Here is a 7,260-nt window from a genome sequence, read left to right as displayed (position 1 = left end):
TCCGACACTGCAGGGGAGACACGACAGCCCGGGCCGATCTCCACGCGGGTCCGGTGATGTGTCGGCACGTCTCCGAAAGCTTAAGCGCAGATCGCCTAGACGCTGGGGCACCTCCCCCAACCCAACACGCCGGACAAAACGTCCAGCGAACAGCGCGGGCTCTTCTCGTTAAAAAAAAAAAATCTGACAACATTCGCCGAACACTCACAGCCAATTGCACATCGTCATAAAGGATTAGATCTCTGCACGCGCGGGCCGGAGGATAGCTTTAATGAACATTTCACGCACGGCCCATGGATGTTGCTCTTCCGATGCGTCTTTTCCTGACAGAGGGGGTTGTTTTTTTTTGCCTTCCCAGAGAGAAGATCCGCTCAGCTGTTTCATTAAATCAGACCCCCCCCCCCAAAAATCTGCTAGGAGACGAAGAGAGTGGACCGGGTTACACGACAGCCGTTTAAAAATAGCTCTGTCGTAGCCAGTGGGGCGGTCGGCCTGATGGATGATACGAAGATAGGACTCGACTTTTGGTTGCGTGTTGGTTTTTTTTGTTTTCCGCTGCACGCAAGATTTACGACAACAGGGGCCCAGGAAGGTCAGGCGCCGGCGGAGGCCGTTCAGTTTTTTTTTTTGAAGCCCACACCCTTCCAATTGGGAGTCTGCAGCTGGTGGAGAAGTGGCTCGCCTTGCTCTGAAGCAATCACCTGCAGACACGCCCCCTTCGACACACACCTGGCCTAGCCCGGGCCTTTTTCAGTCGCATCCACAGCCCCAGACTGTGTGGAGTTTGCATGTTCTTCCCAGGGTTTTCATAGGTTTCCTTCCAGCTGCTCCAGTCTCCTCCCACAGTCCCGGGAGGTTAATGGGCTGCTGGGAAAACTGGCCCTGAAGTGTGTGTGTCCTGTGATGGACTGGCGTCTCTCCCAGTGTGTACCCTGCCTCGTGCCCGATGCTTGCTGGGATAGACTCCTGCTCTCCCACAACAGTGAATTGGACTTTTAAGCAATGATTGTGTTTCACGATCCATCTGTTTTTTTAACTGTTTGATCCATTACTACTGGTGACTACCGGGTCACCCCCAGACTCATGAGTTCTGAACAGATCTCAGCTCAACAGCGGGCGCCTGTTCAAGGTGGCTGTTGTTAAAAACAGACCCGAGAAGAGAACACTTCCTTACAGCTGTGCTCGGCACTGCTGATGCATGCACAGTCCAGACCTCTTGCAGAATTGGGACGTTTTGCATTCAACCAATGTTTCACCATAGCGGGGGGAACCCAAAACAAATTCTGAACTGCAACAAAGCAAGTGGTTTCAAAACAATTCTTTCCCAGGATTTTTGTCTTGCATGGAGAGCTCATGGCTGCCAGGGAGACCGGAAGGGGTACAAAGGACAGGAACTTCAGCCTGCGCTAATCCAAGGATCCTGGCGCACGACTTTGGAAAAGCAGCCGGGATACAGGGTGCCACCACCAGGTGGGGCCGCTTGTTCCACGCACCCGCCACTCTTTGTGAAAAGGAGTGCGTCCCAAGGATCCAGGACATCAAATACCCATTTCCCAAATCCGATATATACCCCCCTCCCCATTATTTCAGCAGAGAATCGGGCAGAACGCACTCAGGGGGAGACCACGACAAAAGGCAACCTAAGACAGAGGCGAAAAGCGAGCGGACATCCCTGCAAGGAAAGACGCTGCTCCACGGCGCGCAGGAGGCCGTGACCGCGCCTCTGCACAAATCTCACGTCCGCAGCCGACTTCGCGTTTCCGCGCAAGGGGCAGCATCTGCACAAAGTGACGGAGATCGCTGTAATTGCCCGGCCTGGACAGCGCCGGGGCCACATCCCCCCAGCAGAACCTTCCCCGTTTCCCGCTGCAGCCCCGTGTTTCCGCCTGCGGCATGCAGCTGCCTGAAGACGCCCCGGGTCACACGAGGTCACGCGTGTGCCTGCCTGCTCGCTCGCTCGCTGCAGGAGATCTGTGTCCAGGACGGTTTCGAGTCCACTCGCTTTCACGTTTGTTTGTTTGTTTTTTTTAAATCCCCCGCGTTCATTTAGAGAAAATGACGCCTCCGGAACGTCTCCCCTGCGCACACGGCCGAAATCCATCCACGCTAACCTCCCGTCAGAAGATGCCGTTTGCTTTCTGGAGCAGAAGGCCAAGCCTCGACGTCCTCATGATGAAGACACACACGGCCTCACCCTTCACGCCGGGTAACTCCGACGGCGGACACAGACCTGGGAAAAAAGACAGTAAAAAACAAAAAACAAACCAAACTTCTTTACTGTATTCCAGCTCGGCTTTTATTTCCAGCGCATAACGAGGACTGCGGTGCTCAAGCACATAAGGACTTGCGTCTGGGGGAATGGAAACCGACAGACCTGTCTCCTGTTATTCTGCTAAATGTGTACGCGCGTCAGGGCTTATGCATGGGTTTAATAAAGTGTGCGCCAGACACTGGGGCTGTTTCTTCTTCCCGTTGATCATTATGCTCGGTTTACGTCCCCGTTCTGACAGACAGAAGCTGATGGCGGGCGCCGCGACGTTTGCTGTTTAGGGAGAGTGCATTCGGGTGGGTGATAGAAAAGTTTGCAGGGACTGGACGGTCCTGGGTTGTGTGTCTGTGTGTCAGTCAGTCGTGTGATTCCCTACAGCAGCCTCCACAAGAGTTTCGCACCCGGGAGCGCCGTAGGTTAGCGCAACGTAAAGGTCAAAGGTCAAAAGGTCGCCTGACCCCCCGGAACCGGATGTCTGGTTTGCCCGCCTCTTCCTGCGAGAGCAGTTGAGTGTAAGCAAGCAGACCGCACTGCCGTTTGAGACCTTGATTACAGGAGAAGTAGGGTTGAAGTTGGCTCAAAGCCTGCTTATTGAAAGGTACCCCAGAGTTGCTTTGCAGCTAACAATATCATCGCAGCTGACCTCGGGGTGACCCTAAAACTCGCAGTGGGAGGAGAGAAATTGGGGATCCCTGATTGGGGTTGGGCTCTGTGCCCTGGGCAGGTGGGATAGATTAAGAATCACAGGTGGTCGGGACTTGCACAGAGTTCAGATCTGGCACGCGGCACTACAGATCACAACACAAGCCTGTGTGCACGCTGGCTGAAAGACACTTCCAGCACACATGGGGAGTTGGAACTTAGCAAGGGCGTGTCCTGAAAAAGAAGGCCCAGACTGAACACCTTTTAATAATCATTAATAATTAAACTCCTGACACTTCTAGAGCTCTTTCCTAGAGCCTCCACTCAGAGCTCTGTACAGGTCAGGGGGATCCCCTCACCCACCCCCAGCAGTGTGTACCCCCACCTGGATGAGGCGCCAGTCCGCTCCCCACACCCCAGCTCTCAGTGGGGAGGAGAGCAGAGTGATGGAGCCAGTTCAGAGAGGGGGATTATTAGGAGGCCATGATGGGTGAAGACCAGGGGGGAAATTTGGCCAGGTCACCGGGGTAACACCCCTACTCTTCTCGAGAAACACCCTGGGATTTTTAATGACCACAGAGAGTCAGGACCTCGGTCTGACGTCTCATCCGAAGGACAGCGCCTGTTTACAGTCTAGTGTCCCCGTCACTATACTGGGGCATCAGGACCCACACGGACGGCAGGGTGAGCGCCCCCTGCTGGCCCCACTCACACCTCTTCCAGCAGCAGCCTCAGCTCTCCCAGGAGTCTCCCCCTCCAGGTACTGGCCAGGCTCACACCTGCGGAGCTCCAGTGGGTCAAAGGGTTAATGGAAGAAGATAAACGTCTGCAAAGAAGATCTCAGCTCAAGACGGGGCTGCCCTGCCAGGGATGGGCTCCTCCTGGGAGGCGCTGTGTATCGCGTGCTGTCCCTGTCCGTGGAAATCATCCCGCCTTCCTGCCGACGGAGAAAATCAATTCAGTTTCCGCTGTCCGCTCTGGCCCTGCCCTCTTCCGAAGCCCCCCCCCTCTCTAACCCCCTGCCCCGGGCACAGCTAATTAAATCCTCACAAGTGAGTCGCCCCTCTTCGCTGCTCTCGGAGAACTAGAAAAGGTCAATCCACTTACAGGCATGAGCAAAAAATGAGATTATTGTTGGCTTTTCTTTGGTCCCCTTTCAAATTTAGCGGATATTAATTATCATATTCCGGAGGTTGTAAAGGGCACGCTGGCCCGACGGGGGGGGTGGCATCGCTACCAGAGTGCCCCCTGCGGCCCCCCCTCCCCCCGTGAGGAGACAATGTGCATGGCGCCACGCACCGCAGAGAACACCTCCCGAAACAGTTGTCCCAGATCTGGATGGCCCCGATGAACAGGGCGCAGCAGGGCTAAAGCACCCGGCCAGCTCAGCGCATCCGTTTTAAGTGGATTCAACACCAAGAGCGGCGGGGGGGGGGCACTTCTTTACACAAAGGGTGGTGGGAGTGTGGAACAAGCCGCGCCCCCAGCCACGCTGTTGAAGCTGATTACCCAATACCAGCAGCTCCCCGAAATAGAAATAGAGAGCTCGACCGCCTTTCAAAACAAAAATAAACAACAGCCCGTAAAGCTAAAAGCTGTGACAAGGAGAGACTCTGGCACCTGGCGATTTCAAATTTGGTGGGTTAAAATATTCTAATTTCCCCCCCCACCCCCCCAACAAACTGGAGGTAATAATTAATTAAGGCAAGGGAGGCTGTTTGGGAGGTTCGGATATTGGTGCCTTATCGGGATCAGGTGATGGCTCCCTGATTCACTATCCCATCTTCCTACCTCCTCTGTCTCCGAGCCCGTTCAATTCATTACTTTTCCTGGGTAATTACGATGTGATTGAGTTTCTGGTGGCCTGCGGGCCCCGTGTGACGAGACTGGAGTCTGGATATCCGTGTGGCTTTTTCTTCAGCGCCCCACCCCTCTCCTCCTCCTCCTCCTCCTCCTCCTCCTCTTCTGTCTCATTTTAAAGAGCCCTGCCTCCGCTCCTGGGAAAGACGGGAGTCAGGATTTTGAAATCAGATTCCTGGGATGTGGGAATGACACGGTGCTATCTAATGTTATCTAGGAATATTGCCAGCAGCCAGACCACCCTGCAACAGCCCCACTGGAGCTCAGCAGGTGTGAGCTGGGCCAGTACCTGGAGGGGAGACTCCTGGGAAAGCTGAGGCTGCTGCTGGAAGAGGTCTTAGTGGGGCCAGTAGGGGGCGCTCACCCTGCGGTCTGTGTGGGTCCTGATGCCCCAGTATAGTGACGGGGGACACTAGACTGTAAAAAACACGCCTTTAGATGAAACGTAAAACCGAGGTCTTGACTCTCCATGGTCATTAAAAATCCCAGGACATTTCTCGAAAAGAGTAGGGGTGTTACCCCAGTGTCCTGGCCAAATTCCCCCCCTGGCCTTTACCCATCATGGCCTCCTAATAACCCCCCTCTCTGAATTGGCTCCATCACTCTGCTCTCCTCCCCACTGAGAGCTGGGGTGTGGGGAGCGGACTGGCGCCTCACCCAGGTGGGGGTACACACTGCTGGGGGGTGGAGGGGATCCCCATGACCTGTACAGAGATCTGAGTGGAGGCTCCAGGAAAGTGCTCTAGAAGTGTCAGGAATTAGTAGCGATAGATAAGAAAGGAAGACACTTCCGCAAGTGTGGGATCATAGACTCCCTTCTAGATCAGCACTCCCTGCTCTGCAGACTTCAAAGTGCTGAGATTTAAAAAAAAACGCATCTATATACTACACAGCAACATTGATTCAGGGTGACCTGTAAGACTGACTGGACAGGGGCTCCCCAAGACCAGGAGACCCCTGATTCAGGCTGACCTAGAAGAATAACTGGACAGGGGCTCCCCGAGACCAGGAGACCCCTGATTCAGGGTGACCTGTAAGACCGACTGGACTGGGGCTCCCCAAGACCAGGGCTGGAGACCCCCTGATTCATGATGACCTGTAAGACTGACTGGACAGGGGCTCCCCAAGACCAGGAGACCCCTCATTCAGGGTGACCTGTAAGACTGACTGGACTGGGGCTCCCCAAGACCAGGAGACCCCTCATTCAGGGTGACCTAGAAGAATAACTGGACAGGGGCTCCCCAAGACCAGGAGACCCCTGATTCAGGGTGTCCTGTAAGACTGACTGGGGCTCCCCAAGACCAGGAGACCCCAGCTTGAATGGAAGATGACATATTAAGGGTTAGATTACCAGCAGTTGGAAGCCATTCGGTTTCGGGTAGCTAATTGATCGGAGCAGCTGATTTCATCCTGCCGTTTGTTGCAAGACGCCAGGGAGCAACCCCTTGATACTCCCACATATACATTTCCAACATCCCCGCCAGCTCACAAACGCAAACAAATAACAGCCCAAGATAAAAATCACTTACTTCTGCTGGAGCGCTTGGAATGCAAAATGACCCGACGCCCCTGTCTTTCTCACTGCCTCCCTCTCTCACGCGCCAGGCACGTTAAAACTTCTCCCATTTAGAGCTGTAAATAGTCCCTTTGATTCGGCGGCACAGGAAAATTAGCACGAATCAGACGGATTAGTGGAAGAAAAGCCAAAAAAAAAAATTAAACGCCAACCCCCCCCTCCCTATCCCCACTCCCAACTTCTTTCAAAGCCTCAGATCTTTTCCATCCAAGGGGGAGACATTGAAATTAAACCTGACTGTGTAATTAGCCGAGTTCTCACTCTTCACAATTAGCAGATCGCTTCATCTTAAAATCCACTGACGCTTGACACACAAGTGTAGGCAAAGGGCATTTCTGTAGTTCAGGTCTGCGAGGGCACAGAACAGAAGCAGTATGTACAAGATTTTTAAAACGCCACTATCGTACGAGCAGGCAGCATACTGATGGTAATGAAAGACTATTGTAGAATTCCTTCCATCAATCCATCTTCTAATCACTAGATCCAGAACGGGTTTGTGGGGGGAAGCAGGAGTCTATCCCAGCAAGCAATGGGCGCAAGGCAGGATACGCCCTGGATGGGACGCCAGTCCATCACAGGACACGCCAGGGGCCAGTTTTCCCAGAAGCCAGTTAACCCCCCAGCCTGTCTCTGGGCTGGGGGAGGAAATCTGAGCACCTGGAGGCATGCAAACCCAGGGAGAACATGCAAACTCCCAACACAGACAGCACACCCAGGTCTGGATTTGAACCCGGGGCCCAGCAGCAATGCTGACCACTGAATTACTGTGTCGCCCCACAGGGACAAATAAACAGCTGAATAGAAAGAGTTGTTTCGGCTGCACATATACTAAAACTGGAACGATACAGAGGAGGGCTAGCAGTGCCCCCTGGGTAAGGAAGGCACGCAAATTCGTGAGGCGTGTCTCTGGAGT

General features: G+C 53.9%; 1 non-coding gene across 1 annotated transcript; it reads left to right on the top strand.

Annotated features, from left to right (window-relative positions):
• Nucleotides 1-7,152: 7,152 nt before the first annotated feature.
• On the top strand, nt 7,153-7,260 carry LOC148646704 (U6 spliceosomal RNA). The gene has a single exon (XR_015927813.1). It is a non-coding gene; the product is annotated as a U6 spliceosomal RNA (small nuclear RNA).

This window comes from Lepisosteus platostomus, chromosome 16 (assembly GCF_059453375.1).
Source record: "Lepisosteus platostomus isolate fLepPlt1 chromosome 16, fLepPlt1.hap1, whole genome shotgun sequence".
NCBI classification, from domain to species: domain Eukaryota; kingdom Metazoa; phylum Chordata; class Actinopteri; order Semionotiformes; family Lepisosteidae; genus Lepisosteus; species Lepisosteus platostomus.
The sequence above is the reverse complement of the archived record's forward strand: the minus strand, read 5'-3'. Positions and strand labels throughout refer to the sequence as shown.